Source organism: Oncorhynchus nerka, linkage group LG13 (assembly GCF_034236695.1).
Source record: "Oncorhynchus nerka isolate Pitt River linkage group LG13, Oner_Uvic_2.0, whole genome shotgun sequence".
NCBI classification, from domain to species: Eukaryota; Metazoa; Chordata; class Actinopteri; order Salmoniformes; family Salmonidae; genus Oncorhynchus; species Oncorhynchus nerka.
This window is the reverse complement of record NC_088408.1, coordinates 59992603-60009859: the sequence shown is the minus strand read 5'-3', so window position 1 is coordinate 60009859 and position 17257 is coordinate 59992603. Positions and strand designations below refer to the sequence as shown.

At 45.3% G+C, this 17257-nt stretch overlaps 1 protein-coding gene across 3 annotated transcripts in view; it reads right to left on the bottom strand.

Annotated features, from left to right (window-relative positions):
* LOC115139748 (mediator of RNA polymerase II transcription subunit 27) overlaps window positions 1-17257 on the bottom strand; it is a 115083-nt gene that overhangs the window by 33275 nt on the left and 64551 nt on the right. The window lies entirely within an intron of this gene.

The window sequence follows — 17257 nt, the reverse complement described above, 5'->3', positions numbered from 1 at the left end:
TACAACCCTAAATCTGTAACCATGGTCACCCTCTTAGATATCATCCTGACCAACTTGCCCTTCAAATAAACCTCTGCTGTCTTCAACCAGGATCTCTGTGATCACTGCTTCATTGCCTGCATCCGTAATGGGTCCGCGGTCAAACGACCACCCCTCATCACTGTTAAACCCACCCTAAAACACTTCGGCGAGCAGGCCTTTCTAATTGACATGGCCCGGGTATCCTGGAAGGATATTGACCTCATCCCGTCTGTAGAAGATGCCTGGTTGCTCTTTAAAAGTTATTTCCTCACCATCTTAAATAAGCATGCCCCTTTCAAAAAATGTAGAACTAAGAACAGATATAGCTCTTGGTTCACCCCGGACTTGACTGCTCTTGACCAGCACAAAAACATCCTGTGGCATTCTGCATTAGCATCGAATAGCCCCCCCGATATGCAACTTTTCAGGGAAGTTAGGAACCAATATACACAGTCAGTTAGAAAATCTAAGGTTAGCTTTTTCAAACAGAAATGTGCATCCTGCAGCATTAATTCCAAAAAGCTTTGGGACACTAAAGTCCATGGAGAATAAGAGCACCTCCTCCCAGCTGCCCACTGACCTGGGGCTAGGAAACACTGTTACCACTGAGAGATCAATGATAATTTCAATAAGCATTTTCTACGGCTGGCCATGCTTTTCCACCTGGTTACCCCTACCCTGGCCAACAGCTCTGCACCCCCTGCAGCAACTTGCCCAAGACCCCCCGCTTCTCCTTTACCCAAAACCAGACAGCTGATGTTCTGGAATAGCTGCAAAATCTGGATCCCTACTCATCAGCTGGGCTAGACAACCTGGACCCTCTCGTTCTAAAATGATCTGCCAAAATTGTTGCAACCCCTATTACTAGCCTGTTCAACCTCGTCTGAGATTCCCAACGATTGGAAAGCTGCCGCAGTCATCCAGCTCTTCAAAGGGGGAGACACTCTAGACCCAAACTGTTATAGACCTATATCCATCCAGCCCTGCCTTTCTAAAATCTTCGAAAGCCATGTTAACAAACAGATCACCAACCATTTTGAATCCCACCGTACCTTTCTCCACTACGCAATCTGGTTTCTGAGCAGGTCACGGGTGCACCTCATCACGGTCCTAAACGATATCATAACTTGATAGGTGATTGAATGATTAGAATATTCCGCCCTGAAACATATAATTGTATGGAATTGATTAGAATATAAAATCATAATCAATAAATGTGTAGTCCTAGTCAGAATTAAGATAAAGACAATATGTCTTTATGGTATTATAAACACAGACTGTCTGAGCTTGGTGCCGATCTGACTAGAGATTGAGAGAGAACAGGGAGTACGTGTCAAGAACAAGGTCATAATGCTCTGGCGGCTGGGTAGCAGGACATGTGTGTCCGTCTGTTTGTGTGTGTGTGTGTGTGCGTATGGCTGTGTGAATGTGTGGGCGTGAGAAGTCAGTATAAAATTAATTGTTTTGTATTCTTGACTTTAGAACGTTCTCTGAATAAACTGTACTAACCTTTTGTATAAGCTGAGTCTTTGACTAATTATTATTATACCCATGGTCTTACAAACCTCGGGAATTGGTCAGAGCTATTGATTGATTGTTATTATCATTGGGATTGGAAATTCTCTTATAAATTGGTCCTTCGAACCGGATTTCAATACCGGTTTTCTGTCGTCCCATGGGAGCGCCGAAAACCGTGCACGGACGGATCAGAGATCCGTAAGTTAAAGACCTGACCTCTGGAAATTGAGGTTCCATTACAGGCCGGTGGCAAACTGGTACATGCCAGAAAACGGTGACAAAATCCAACCAACATTGAATTCTCAGCTGCAAGATAAGGTCGGTGATCTTTATTCATTAGTTTGGGGTTAAATTCTAAACTTACAAAAAATTAGAGCAAGATAAATGTGAGGGAGGATTTTTAACTGTAAAACTAACAGTAAGTAAGATTGGTATTGGGTATACCGTCCATATAATCTAATGTATAGTTTGTATACATTATGTTTGTACTTCCGGGTTGGAGCGAGCCGGTCGCATCCGCGCTTCGGTCTGCAGGTTGTATAACTTTTTCATTACATTTCATTACATTTCATTATAGTACAACGGTCTGATTTGTCTAATCTTAGCAATTTCTTCTTAGCTAGCTACATAGTCGTCGTTGTATCAAAGATAATTGCGTTATTATCGTATTTCGTCGTCCTCCTATCTGCCTAGCAGCTAGCCAGCTAGCATACGTTCACCGGCTACCGTAGCACTGTAGTAACTATCACACTCAACTGAACGACTTGATTAGTGTAGTATTAGCTAGCTACATAGTTGTCTTTGCTGTCTTCGTATCCAAGATAATTGTGTAGTTTAGAGTGTGTAGTCTTAGAGTGATTATCTTAATTCACCGAGGTTAGCTAGCCAGCTATTTTGTCGTCCTTAACGTAGGAGACACTCCTAGCTAGCCAATAGCCAGCCAACGTCTACTGAATAGAACTTTCGCATTCGGTCGCATTCCGCTTCGCTCCACAGGTAGTATCACATTTTCATTTCATTTCATTACAGTCCCAACGGTGTGATTTGTTTGATCGTAGCTAGCTACATAGCTAGCTACATAGCCGTCTTTGTTTCAAAGATAATTGTGTAGTCTAGAGCGATTTTCTAGGTTAGCTAGCCAGCTATTGTCGTTCTCCTAACGCAACGTAACGTAACCAACACTGCTAGCTAGCCAGCTAGCTCGAAAAGCAGCATTGTAGAAACTTCACACTCAACGGTACGACTTGATTAGGGTAGTGTCAACAACGCAGCTAGCCTACCCCAGCAGTACTGTATCATTTTAATCATTTTAGTCAATTAGATTCTTGCTACGTAAGCTTAACTTTCTGAACATTCGAGACGTGTAGTCCACTTGTCATTCCAATCTCCTCTGCATTAGCGTAGCCTCTTCTCTAGCCTGTCAACTATGTGTCTGTCTATCCCTGTTCTCTCCTCTCTGCACAGACCATACAAGCGCTCCACACCGCATGGCGCGGCCACCTAATCTGGTGGTCCCAGCGCGCACGACCCACGTGGAGTTCCAGGTCTCCGGTAGCCTCTGGAACTGCCGATCTGCGGCCAACAAGGCAGAGTTCATCTCAGCCTATGCCTCCCTCCAGTCCCTCGACTTCTTGGCTCTGACGGAAACATGGATCACCACAGACACCACCGCTACTCCTACTGCTCTCTCTTCGTCCGCCCACGTGCTCTCGCACACCCCGAGAGCTTCTGGTCAGCGGGGTGGTGGCACCGGGATCCTCATCTCTCCCAAGTGGTCATTCTCTCTTTCTCCCCTTACCCATCTGTCTATCACCTCCTTTGAATTCCATGCTGTCACAGTTACCAGCCCTTTCAAGCTTAACATCCTTATCATTTATCGCCCTCCAGGTTCCCTCGGAGAGTTCATCAATGAGCTTGATGCCTTGATAAGCTCCTTTCCTGAGGACGGCTCACCTCTCACAGTTCTGGGCGACTTTAACCTCCCCACGTCTACCTTTGACTCATTCCTCTCTGCCTCCTTCTTTCCACTCCTCTCCTCTTTTGACCTCACCCTCTCACCTTCCCCCTACTCACAAGGCAGGCAATACGCTCGACCTCATCTTTACTAGATGCTGTTCCTCCACTAACCTCATTGCAACTCCCCTCCAAGTCTCCGACCACTACCTTGTATCCTTTTCCCTCTCGCTCTCATCCAACACTTCCCACACTGCCCCTACTCGGATGGTATCGCGCCGTCCCAACCTTGCTCTCTCTCCCCCGCTACTCTCTCCTCTTCCATCCTATCATCTCTTCCCTCTGCTCAAACCTTCTCCAACCTATCTCCTGATTCTGCCTCCTCAACCCTCCTCTCCTCCCTTTCTGCATCCTTTGACTCTCTATGTCCCCTATCCTCCAGGCCGGCTCGGTCCTCCCCTCCCGCTCCGTGGCTCGACGACTCATTGCGAGCTCACAGAACAGGGCTCCGGGCAGCCGAGCGGAAATGGAGGAAAACTCGCCTCCCTGCGGACCTGGCATCCTTTCACTCCCTCCTCTCTACATTTTCCTCCTCTGTCTCTGCTGCTAAAGACACTTTCTACCACTCTAAATTCCAAGCATCTGCCTCTAACCCTAGGAAGCTCTTTGCCACCTTCTCCTCCCTCTTGAATCCTCCTCCCCCTCCCCCTCCTCCCTCTCTGCAGATGACTTCGTCAACCATTTTGAAAAGAAGGTCGACGACATCCGATCCTCGTTTGCTAAGTCAAACGACACCGCTGGTTCTGCTCACACTGCCCTACCCTGTGCTCTGACCTCTTTCTCCCCTCTCTCTCCAGATGACATCTCGCGTCTTGTGACGGCCGGCCGCCCAACAACCTGCCCGCTTGACCCTATCCCCTCCTCTCTTCTCCAGACCATCTCCGGTGACCTTCTCCCTTACCTCATCTCGCTCATCAACTCATCCCTGACCGCTGGCTACGTCCCTCCTGTCTTCAAGAGAGCGAGAGTTGCACCCCTTCTGAAAAAACCTACACTCGATCCCTCTGATGTCAACAACTACAGACCAGTATCCCTTCTTTCTTTTCTCTCCAAAACTCTTGAACGTGCCGTCCTTGGCCAGCTCTCCCGCTATCTCTCTCAGAATGACCTTCTTGATCCAAATCAGTCAGGTTTCAAGACTAGTCATTCAACTGAGACTGCTCTTCTCTGTATCACGGAGGCGCTCCGCACTGCTAAAGCTAACTCTCTCTCCTCTGCTCTCATCCTTCTAGACCTATCGGCTGCCTTCGATACTGTGAACCATCAGATCCTCCTCTCCACCCTCTCCGAGTTGGGCATCTCCGGCGCGGCCCACGTTTGGATTGCGTCCTACCTGACAGGTCGCTCCTACCAGGTGGCGTGGCGAGAATCCGTCTCCTCACCACGTGCTCTCACCACTGGTGTCCCCCAGGGCTCTGTTCTAGGCCCTCTCCTATTCTCGCTATACACCAAGTCACTTGGCTCTGTCATAACCTCACATGGTCTCTCCTATCATTGCTATGCAGACGACACACAATTAATCTTCTTCTTTCCCCCTTCTGACGACCAGGTGGCGAATCGCATCTCTGCATGTCTGGCAGACATATCAGTGTGGATGACGGATCATCACCTCAAGCTGAACCTCGGCAAGACGGAGCTGCTCTTCCTCCCGGGGAAGGACAGCCCGTTCCATGATCTCGCCATCACGGTTGACAACTCCATTGTGTCCTCGTCCCAGAGCGCTAAGAACCTTGGCGTGATCCTGGACAACACCCTGTCGTTCTCAAATAACATCAAGGCGGTGGCCCGTTCCTGTAGGTTCATGCTCTACAACATCCGCAGAGTACGACCCTGCCTCACACAGGAAGCGGCGCAGGTCCTAATCCAGGCACTTGTCATCTCCCGTCTGGATTACTGCAACTCGCTGTTGGCTGGGCTCCCTGCCTGTGCCATTAAACCCCTACAACTCATCCAGAACGCCGCAGCCCGTCTGGTGTTCAACCTTCCCAAGTTCTCTCACGTCACCCCGCTCCTCCGCTCTCTCCACTGGCTTCCAGTTGAAGCTCGCATCCGCTACAAGACCATGGTGCTTGCCTACGGAGCTGTGAGGGGAACGGCACCTCAGTACCTCCAGGCTCTGATCAGGCCCTACACCCAAACAAGGGCACTGCGTTCATCCACCTCTGGCCTGCTCGCCTCCCTACCACTGAGGAAGTACAGTTCCCGCTCAGCCCAGTCAAAACTGTTCGCTGCTCTGGCCCCCAATGGTGGAACAAACTCCCTCACGACGCCAGGACAGCGGAGTCAATCACCACCTTCCGGAGACACCTGAAACCCCACCTCTTTAAGGAATACCTAGGATAGGATAAAGTAATCCTTCTCCCCCCTCCCTCCCCCCCCTCCCTCCCCCCTTAAAAGACCTAGATGCACTATTGTAAAGTGGCTGTTCCACTGGATGTCATAAGGTGAAAGCACCAATTTGTAAGTCGCTCTGGATAAGAGCGTCTGCTAAATGACTTGTAAATGTAAATGTAAATGTATAGAAAGTTTAAGACAAAAGTATCTATGTTAGTGTTGGCGGCACTGGGTCACAGATCTAATTAAGACATTTCGAAGTACAGTATCTAACAGTAAGACCTAAAAGTAAAACTGGTTGTAGTACGGTATCTAACAGTAAGACCTAAAAGTAAAACTGGTTGAAGTACAGTAGCCGGAAAACGTAATATAGAATGCGAAATAAAGTAAAGTAAGATCGATTGAGGGAACAGGTCCGCAATGACCCGAGGTACATGTGCACTACCATAAATAAAAATAGCTTAATAATTGAGGTCTGTGAGGAATGGCCGAAAGGTTATTTGAGGGATGGCCGAGAGGTTATTAGCAAGGGATATAAATAGATATGTGAGATAGGACGGTAATTCTATGCGAACAAATAACTTGAATGGTCAATTAACAAGAGTGAATTGACCATAGATCCGATTCAAAAGACAATACTGAAATAAAGTCCAAAACGGAGAAGAGGCTAGAGATTTAAATTAAACGAAACGCGGTAACCTAATTATAGATCCAAAATGAATGGATTTGAATCAAATGAAATAAGATAGACTAATCATAGACCCAAATTAATAGTTAGAATCAGGTTAAAATTGGAAGTAAAGGTTCTAAGGCATGTGGAGAACCCATGGGTGATGAACGATATATGAAGGTTAAGAGATAGCAAAATACACATTGAGTGTGAGCCCACACATAGGGAGTAGTGACATACACATGAATAGTGAAACACATAGTAGTAATTTAAATCAGAATTTTAAAAGCACACACATAGAATAAGGAGATAAATACACTGCTCAAAAAAATAAAGGGAACACTTAAACAACACAATGTAACTCCAAGTCAATCACACTTCTGTGAAATCAAACTGTCCACTTAGGAAGCAACACTGATTGACAATAAATTTCACATGTTGTTGTGCAAATGGAATAGACAACAGGTGGAAATTAAAGGCAATTAGCAAGACACCCCCAATAAAGGAGTGGTTCTGCAGGTGGGGACCACAGAACACTTCTCAGTTCCTATGCTTCCTGGCTGATGTTTTGGTCACTTTTGAATGCTAGCGGTGATTTCACTCTAGTGGTAGCATGAGACGGAGTCTACAACCCACACAAGTGGCTCAGGTAGTGAAGCTCATCCAGGATGGCACATCAATGCAAGCTGTGGCAAGAAGGTTTGCTGTGTCTGTCAGCATAGTGTCCAGAGCATGGAGGCGCTACCAGGATGCAGGCCAGTACATCAGGAGACGTGGAGGAGGCCGTAGGAGGGCAACAACCCAGCAGCAGGACCGCTACCTCCGCCTTTGTGCAAGGAGGAGCACTGCCAGAGCCCTGCAAAATGATCTCCAGCAGGCCACAAATGTGCATGAGTCTGCTCAAACGGTTAGAAACAGACTCCATGAGGGTGGTATGAGGGCCCGACGTCCACAGGTGGGGGTTGTGCTTACAGCCCAACACCATGCAGGACGTTTGGCATTTGTCAGAGAACACCAAGATTGGCAAATTCGCCACTGGCGCCCTGTGCTCTTCACAGATGAAAGCAGGTTCACACTGAGCACATGTGACAGACGTGACAGAGTCTGGAGACACCGTGGAGAACGTTCTGCTGCCTGCAACATCCTCCAGCATGACCGGTTTGGTAGTGGGTCAATCATGGTTTGGGGTGACATTTCTTGGCCGCACACCCATCCATGTGCTCGCCAGAGGTAGCCTGACTGCCATTAGGTACCGAGATGAGATCATCAGACCCCTTGTGAGACCATATGCTGGTGCGGTTGGCCCTGGGTTCCTCCTAATGCAAGACAATGGTAGACCTCATGTGGCTGGAGAGTGTCAGCAGTTCCTGCAAGAGGAAGGCATTGATGCTATGGACTGGCCCGCCCGTACCCCAGACCTGAATCCAATTGAGCACATCTAGGACATCATGTCTCGCACCACAGACTGTCCAGGAGTTGGCGGATGCTTTTGTCCAGGTCTGGAAGGAGATCCCTCAGGAGACCATCCGCCACCTCATCAGGAGCATGCCCAGGCGTTGTAGGGAGGTCATACAGGCACGTGGAGGCCACACACACTACTGAGCCTTATTTTGACTTCTTTTAAGGACATTACATCAAAGTTGGATCAGCCTGTAGTGTGGTTTTCCACTTTAATTTTGAGTGTGACTCCAAATCCAGACCTTCATGGGTTGATAAATTTGATTTCCATTGATTTTTGTGTGATTTTGTTGTCAGCACATTCAACTATGTAAAGAAAAAAGTATTTATAAGAATATTTCATTCATTCAGATCTAGGATGTGTTATTTTAGTGTTCCCTTTATTTTTTTGAGCAGTGTATATCTATCAGTCAGAAGTGGAGTGGAGTTTATCATAACTGCCATTGATAAAAGACAGTACTGTGTAGCCGTCTTCATTGACCTGGCCAAGGCTTTCAACTCTGTCAATCACCGCATTCTTATCGGTCAAACTCAATAGCCTTAGTTTCTCAAATTGGAGGGCCTGTTGTCGGACCTCAGGCAGTCTCTATGGGGGTGCCACAGGGTTAAATTCTCGGGCCGACTCTTTTCTCTGTATATATCAATGATGTCGCTCTTGCTGCTGGTGACTCTCTGATCCACCTCTACGCAGACGACACCATTCTATAATACTTCTGGCCCTTCTTTGGACACTTAACAAACTTCCAAACGAGCTTCAATGCCATACAACACTCCTTCCATGGCCTCCAACTGCTTCTAAATGCTAGTAAAACTAAATGCATGCTCTTCAACCGATTGCTTCCCACATCCGCCCGCCCGACTAGCATCACTACTCTGGACGGTTCCGACCTAGAATATGTGGACAACTACAAATATCTAGGTGTCTGGTTAGACTGTAAACTCTCCTTCCAAAATTAAATCTAGAATCAGCTTCCTATATCGCAACAAAGCATCCTTCACTCATGCTGCCAAACATACCCTCGTAAAACTGACCATCCTACTGATCCTATACTTCGGTGATGTCATTTATAAAATAGTCTCCAACACTCTACTCAGCAAACTGGATGTAGTCTATCACAGTGCCATCCGTTTTGTCACCAAAGCCCCATATACTACCCACCACTGCGACCTGTATGCTCTCATTGGCTGGCCCTCGCTACATATTCGTCGGCAAACCCACTGGCTCCAGGTCATCTACAAGTCTTTGCTAGGTAAAGCCCTGCCTTATCTCAGCTCACTGGTCACCATAGCAACACCCACCAGTAGTACGCACTCCGGCAGGTATATTTCACTGGTCATCCTCAAAGTCAACACTTCCTTTGGCCGCCTTTCCTTCCAGTTCTCTGCTGCCAATGACTGGAACAAATTGCAAAAATCACTCAAGCTGGAGACGTACATCTCCCTCTCTAACTTTAAGCATCGGCTGTCAGAGCAACTTACCGACCACTGTACCTGTACACAGCCAATCTGTAAATAGCACACTTAACTACCTCATCCCCATAATTTATTCATCTTCTTGCTCTTTTGCACCCCAGTATCTCTACTTGCACATCATCATCTGCACATCTATCACTCCAGTGTTAACGCTAAATTGTAATTATTTCGCCTATATGGCATATTTATTGCCTTACCTCCCTAATCTTCTACATTTGTAGACACTGTACATATATTTTTCTATTGTGTTATTGACTGTACGTTTATGTGTAACTCTGTGTTGTTGTTTTTGTCGCATTGCTTGGCTTTATCTTGGCCAGGTCGCAGTTGTAAATGAGAACTTGTTCTCAACTGGCCTACCTGGTTAAATAAAGGTGAAGAATAAATAAATAAATAAATAAATAAATAAAAATGGAAACAGGATGCACCCGAGCTCAATTTTAAGTCTCATAGCAAAGGGTCTGAATACTTATGTAGGCGCTAAAATACAGACCGTATGCTTCAGGCTCTGTGTCTATCCAGTGAAATGGAACAGAAGAAAGCTGTGCGCTCACACAGAGGCACAGGTGCATGTACGCTTATACTAGGAATTGGTCTACAGGTCTCATTCCTGAATAACTGTTGACAGATTATGTCTGACATATTCACAACCACAATGGTCAACACAATCGTTCAGTCTAAGACCTCTCTCTAAACTCAGGCCTTCTCCGCTGCATCTTTCATGAAGGTTTCAAACTTGTTTGAAATAACTACAAATGAGACGGACTACCTAGTCGGCTGTACTTTATACGTTTCCAAAGTACTTTCCTGATGCCCAGACTAAAAGTATGGCCCTGGCAGGGCTCCAGTAGCCAGTGGGTAGAGCAGAGCTCCACCCAGGGCGCCGATGAGCAGGCCTAGTGTGGTTAATTAGGAAAAGTGAAAGTGCATTTCTGTCTATGGCTGCAGCATAGGCTCACAGATGGTGGTACGTTTTATTTAGCAAGAGAGTGGGCAGCCGAGCACATATAGTAGAGAGCAGAGCACACAACAAATTGGAGACGCGATTAAAAAGTGAAAGTTTCCAAGCAAGAAGTGGATGTGACTGACATCCTCTATGGTCCTGTTAGATAAAAAGAGAGCCGACACGCTGAGATGGAGAAAAAAAAGAGAGTCAGAGAAAGAGGAAAGTCTGCCTTGCAATAAAAGGCTCTGCAGTTTCCACGTGCTATCTCTGCAGCACACGTCACAGACACAGAGGCGCTCATAATTCAAGATCCCAAACTATAGCCCACTGATATGTCACCTCAAAGAATGAGGTTTATGAAGTTGTGTGGCTGTGGGCAACAAATGGTAGGAAAAACACCACCAATTCCCCTTCCTCTTGACAGTTAATAATTTGTTCTGAAGAAAAACTCCATGAAACCCAACAATGCCACTGTGTGACACTAGGGGGAGGGAATTGTTGACGGTGAATCAGTTCCTTCTTTGAACTGGTGAAATAACAGTGTGAGAGGGATCACTTGGACTTATGATGGAAACCCCTCCACTATTTTAGATCTCCATTTAATTCAGTAGGAATTAACATTTTTAAAATCACCAAAAACAGGACATATTTGCCCACCTGGCTGCCAGGTTTTCAGACCACTCCATTGAGATGTATTGGTAAAAGAATAAAGTGACAAATTCAGCTACACTACATGACCAAAAGTATGTGGACACCTGCTCTTAGAACGTCTCGTTCCAAAATCATGGGCATTAATATAGAGTTGGTCACCTCCTTTGCTGCTATAACAGACTACACTCTTCTGGGAAGGCTTTCCACTAGATGTTGGAACATGGGCCTAGACCGAACCATGAAAAACACCCCCAGACCAATATTACTCCCCCACCAAACATTACAGTTGTCACTATGCAATGGGTCTGGTAGCGTTCTACTGGCATCCGCCAAAGTCAGATTCGTCAGTCGAACTGCCAGATGGTAAAGCTTGATTCATCACTAAAGAGAACGCATTTCCACTGCTCCAAAGTCCAATGGCGGCGAGCTTTACGCAACTCCAGCCGATGCTTGGCATTGCGCATGGTGATCTTAGGCTTGTGTGTGGCTGCTCGGCCATGAAAACTCATTTCATGAAGATCCCGACGAACAGTTATTGTGCCGACTTTGCTTCCAGAGGCAGTTTGGAACACAGTAGTGAGTGCTGCAACCAAGGACAAGGAGGGGGGTGTGAGCGATGGGAAATGTGCGACGGAAAGGGGGGTGAAAACACAAACACTACGTCGGGTACAGCAGCAAAGCAAATTGGTGCTGTGGAGTCGTTGCAGAAATGGCAAAACGTCATCTAGCGACAAATCAAGGAGCCAATAGCAATTGTCACTGAAAAATAGGTGGCAACACTACTCCCTGCCCTGACCTCAGCGCCTGGAGGTTCTCTCCTCCTCAGCATTAAGCTAGTCAGAGGATATTCTGTCAATATTCCACACATGGAGCAGTGCCAACCCGCCCCGCTCCCCTTACATACCGCCCCTGTCCCGGGTGTTCCGTTCCGCTGCAGCGACCCTGAGGTGGGAAACAAAGTTTTTTAATTTGGATCGATATCCCAACAAGGTCAATTAATGAGCCCCATGTACAGCGCCTCTCAAAGGTGTCAAAAGAAGCAACAAACAACTCGGAGCTTCAAAAACGGCTACCAAGGTGCAGTGAAACGTTTTTTTTTTTTTTACGTCCTTATCTTTTAGATTTCAGTATTGTCTCCGATGAATCATCAGTGATATGATCTGACAGACAGCATTGCTCTATTTGACAAAATACAAGAAATAAGAAGAGGTTATGGATGGGATTTAGGTCAAATCTAATGAATAGCAGCCTATAAGGTTGCCTGAATGGTGAACATAGATGATCTGTACATTTAACTCATGCATACAGAAATTCTGGAGGCTTACGCTGCAGGGAAAAGAGAGTGAGAGAAGAGTGAGATCGGGATGGCTGGGGTGTGGCTGATGATGGCGTCACCCAAAGCACTAATAGCTTCAAGCACCAGCCCCAATTAACACTGCATCCCTCTCGCTACTGACACACTTCACAAACAGCCGTTAACACACAGTTGGACAGAGAACGTGTGAATGAGTGACGTGAGAGAGAGCGCGAGTAACAAAGCACACACATGGCCAGGAAGACACATTTCAGTAGAATCCTTTCAGTTGTACAACTGACTAGGTATCCCCCCCTTTCCCTTTCATTTTCTACTATAGGTTATTGTAAGAGATCCTCTATGCCAGTGTTCCCCAACTGATTTTAGTTGCAGAGGATAAGAACCCCCCCCTGTTTTCTGAGCAAAAAAACAAAACATTCTTATTTATTTTTTGAGACAAACTAAAAACACCAGCAAATAAGTTCCAAGTGACTTTAATTTTATACATTTGTTCCAATGTGTTACCACTCAGACTACAAATTATTTAGAATTATGTTCCGGCCCCCTGACCATCCGCTCAAGAAAAATCGGCCCGCGGCTAAATCCATTTGATCATCTCTGCTCTACGCTATTGATATCCCTCTGCAGAATATACTTTCTTCAGCTTTCACGTTTCACAACAGTGCATGACATCCCTCTCCTAGGATCATATTATGTGGAGAAAAACAAAGGCAGATGTAGAGCATCACTTCATTCCTTCAAGGACAAGCCCCCCCTACCCCTACAGGCAAGCCTTAAGTTGTGTTCATCATTTTCTGTTACAGTAGAAAACATTCTGTGCTTTTGAAAAGCTAACCTCATATTCAAAACCATCTGATACTGATGTGCATTGTATTCTGACTGAGGGGCGACGCATACATTATCGAGGCAAGCGCATTTCTAATTCCAATCAACAATAAACCACTGAGAAAATGGACAAGTTATGACTGCTTTAACAGCGGCCAAACACACACATATGGTGATTGTTACAACACTAACAGTCCATTAACAAACGCATCTGCAAGAAACCTACATTCGGGTTGCTTGTAATTAACGGACAATGCACACGGTAAGTGTTGGTGTTCTTTGAAGATCTGCAGTGCCAGTGATGGTGGTGGTGAGGTAATGAGGCCTAGGTGTACTATGGAGGCCAGGACTGGGAGTAGAGCTGGGAGCTGCCAGCCTGCCAACTGGGCCATCTGTGAGCCAGTGCCCCGTGGGTGTGAACCAGTGAACGCCCACTGTTGGGGATGGAGTATGTCTAATCTTCCTGTCTCTCTCTCCTGCCAGCCTCTCTCTTTCTTACTCTCCCTCTCCACCCCTCTCTTTTTATCCTCTCATTTCTGTTTTTGCATGCCCAATGGATTAGAGTTGGACACAGTAGTGGCGCATGAAGTGTTCTTAGCATCATTTGAGCCAAGAGGCAGGCGTAAGTGGAAGGTCAAAGTGCATGCTGAGTGCTGACAACCTGGTGGTCATGATGAAAATGGCAAGACTGACCAGAGTGCTTTTCATCACATCACTAAAGTCAGTAGAGGCACTGACCTGGAGAGACTAGTGTTGTCACGATACGAACATTTTACTAACGATACCAGTCCAAGCATCACGACACCAAGTAGTATGGCAATACAGCAGTGGAAATGTTCAGTGGCGTAGCATCTTGTTCGTCCTGTTCCCGGGATGCTTTATGTCATTTTGTAAACGTTATGCATATGTTCTACCCCAAAAAAAGAAGACTTGAAATGTTACGCATAGACTGATCTTCAAGTCTTAAAGTAATGATGGACTGTCGTTTCTCTTTGCTTATTTGAGCTGTTCTTGCCATAATATGTGACCCGATTCAAGAAACTAGGCATATGTCACAAGTCACGACTTCAGCTGTTTGAACGTAAAATATTTTTTAAATCAAAATGCATTTTTTTTGGCAGAGATGCCTTCTCAAACATGTGAACTTTCATGTGCCTTAACATCAAACTTGTATGCCATCTGTAAATACGAATAATATTGTTAAATTACGAGCCCAGTTGGTTTAGCCACAGAAAGAGTGAGCAACCGTCCCACTAGCCATGATTGGCTGAGATAATGAGTGGGCTGGACATGCCGAGAGATGAGTTTGGATTGGTCTGCCATATATAGCACGTGTCTGTATATTGGAGCTGGTCAGTATGTCTAGGTAATCATGTCTAAAGCGGCTTTAAAAAAAAAGAAAGTATTGTGTAGTAAAACTGCATAAACCTAATGTCAAGTTAAAGTGTACTGTTAGCTAGCTAACGTTAGCTGGCTGGCACGCTAGCTAACGTTATGTGTATCCTCTCCACTTTCTGGAGGACCGCGTTTTGAAATCAGTGAAATTTGAGTATGATAGCTAAGGAGGAAAACACAAGTCTGGATTACATCGTCAAACTAAGGGCAACCATGCATGGCATCAGACAAGAGACTCGTCCAACCATGTGTACTGATAAGATAGTCTAGCTAGCTACATTTTCAGATATTACACGTTTCTAATTTTGACAGAAAGTGGTTTCATTTCAAGTGTACGGTTAGCTAACTAACGTTAGCTGGCTGGGTCGCTAGCTAACGTTATGTGTATGATCTTATTCTTCGTATCTCAGACACATTTGCTTGATTAGTTATAGCAATAGAACCTGGTTGGTTAGCCACCTGCAGATTCATGCTGGGTAGTAACGTCATGAGTTGTGATTATGGTCCATTGTTTAGCTAGCAACATGTCTTAACAAAAGACCCCACTCTAATTTTAAGTATTTTAATTTCAGGTTAGTGTACTGTTAAGCTAGATAGCCAACGTTACGTCATGCAGTGGAATTCATTGTTTACATAGCTAGATATCAAGCTACATTTCTTAACAAAAGACTCCTGCCAGAGAGCAGAATAACAGATGTATTTTTGAACGCTCAACACCCTTTTGAATATGTCCGGTGTCAGTAAAAGTCGGCAACAAACCGTAATTCAATTGTTGCCAGCAGCACAGTTACAGTCACCAATGCTCTGGACAACATGAAAACTGCCTAACCGGCTCTGCTAGGGGGTGTAAAATGGTCAGAGTGGAGTGTTCTCTCATTATGTGTCTGGAAGGAGCTAGCCAATGTTAGCCAGTTAGCTTGACTGTCGTTGTGAGGTCAGAACCTTCGGAACAACGCTACTTATTGGCCAGAGTGTCCAGTGCACACTCTGAAGGCCAAACGCTCTGTACTTACGAACGGAAAATCTGACAGCACAGTTGCAGTCACCAACGCTCTTGATAACATAACAGCCTAACCAGCTCTGCTAGGACGAGTAATTTTCAGTGACCTTTTCTCTCCCTCTTAGATGTCTGGAAGTAGCTGGCAAGTTAGTACAGAATGCTCGGATTAACCCTTAAAGAGATGGGTGGGGCTAAGGCTTAAAAGGGTGTGGACAATGCTGAATGGGAGTAGACAGAGAAAGGGCACTCCAATAGTAGCACCAAAACATTGAAAGATGGTTTTCTCAAAAGTGATTTGACAAGTTGATCAACTTTCAAAGCAAAATTACTTTCCCATTGTTTCCTCAAATACAGTCTGCCAACTGGGCCATGATATACCATCTTGTAGCTCTGAGTCTCTACTTTTATCCAATGTAAAAACCACAACTTGAAATGTTACTACAGAAGACCGAATCCAGGCGGTGAGTCACATACAGTTGAAGTCGGAAGTTTACATACACCTTATCCAAATCAAATCAAATGTATTTATATAACCCTTCGTACATAAGCTGATATCTCAAAGTGCTGTACAGAACACATTTCAACTCAGTTTTTCACAATTCCTGACATTTAATCCTAGTAAAAATTCCCTGTCTTAGGTCAGTTAGGATCACCACTTTATTTTAAGAATGTGAAATGTCAGAATAATAGTAGAGAGAATGATTTATTTCAGCTTTTATTTCTTTCATCACATTCCCAATGGGTCAGAAGTTTACATACACTCAAATAGTATTTGATAGCATTGCCTTTAAATTGTTGAACTTGGGTCAAACATTTTGGGTTTGGTGATGGCCACTCCTTTACCTTGACTTTGTTTTCCTTAAGCCATTTTGCCACAACTTTGAAAGTATGCTTGGGGTCATTGTCCATTTGGAAGACCCATTTGCGACCAAGCTTTAACTTCCAGACTGATGGTCTTGAGATGTTACTTCAATATATCCACATAATTTTCCATTCCTCATGACGCCATCTATTTTGTGAAGTGCACCAGTCCCTCCTGCAGCAAAGCACCCCATAACATGATGCTGCCACCCCCGTGCTTCACGGTCGGAATGGTGTTCTTTGGCTTGCAAGCCTCCCCCTTTTTCCTCCAAACATAATGATGGTCATTATGGCCAAACAGTTCTATTTTTGTTTCATCAGACCAGAGGACATTTCTCCAAAAAGTACGATCTTTGTCCCCATGTGCAGTTGCAAACTGTATTTTGGCTTTTTTTTTACGGCGGTTTTGGAGCAGTTGCTTCTCCCTTGCTGAGCAGCCTTTCAGGTTGTCGATATAGGACTCGTTTTACTGTGGATATAGATACTTTTGGACCTGTTTCCTCCAGCATCTTCACAAGGTCCTTTGCTGTTGTTCTGGGATTGATTTGCACTTTTCACACACATCATCTCCAGGAGACAGAACGCATTCCATTGTTTGTTCAGATGAACGTGGTACCTTCAGGCATTTGGAATTTGATCCCAAGGATGAACCAGACTTATGGAGGTCTACAATTTTGTTTCTGAGGTCTTGGCTGATTTCTTTTGATTTTCCCATGATGTCAAGCAAAGAAGCACTGAGTTTGAAGGTAGGCCTTGAAATACATCCACAGGTACACC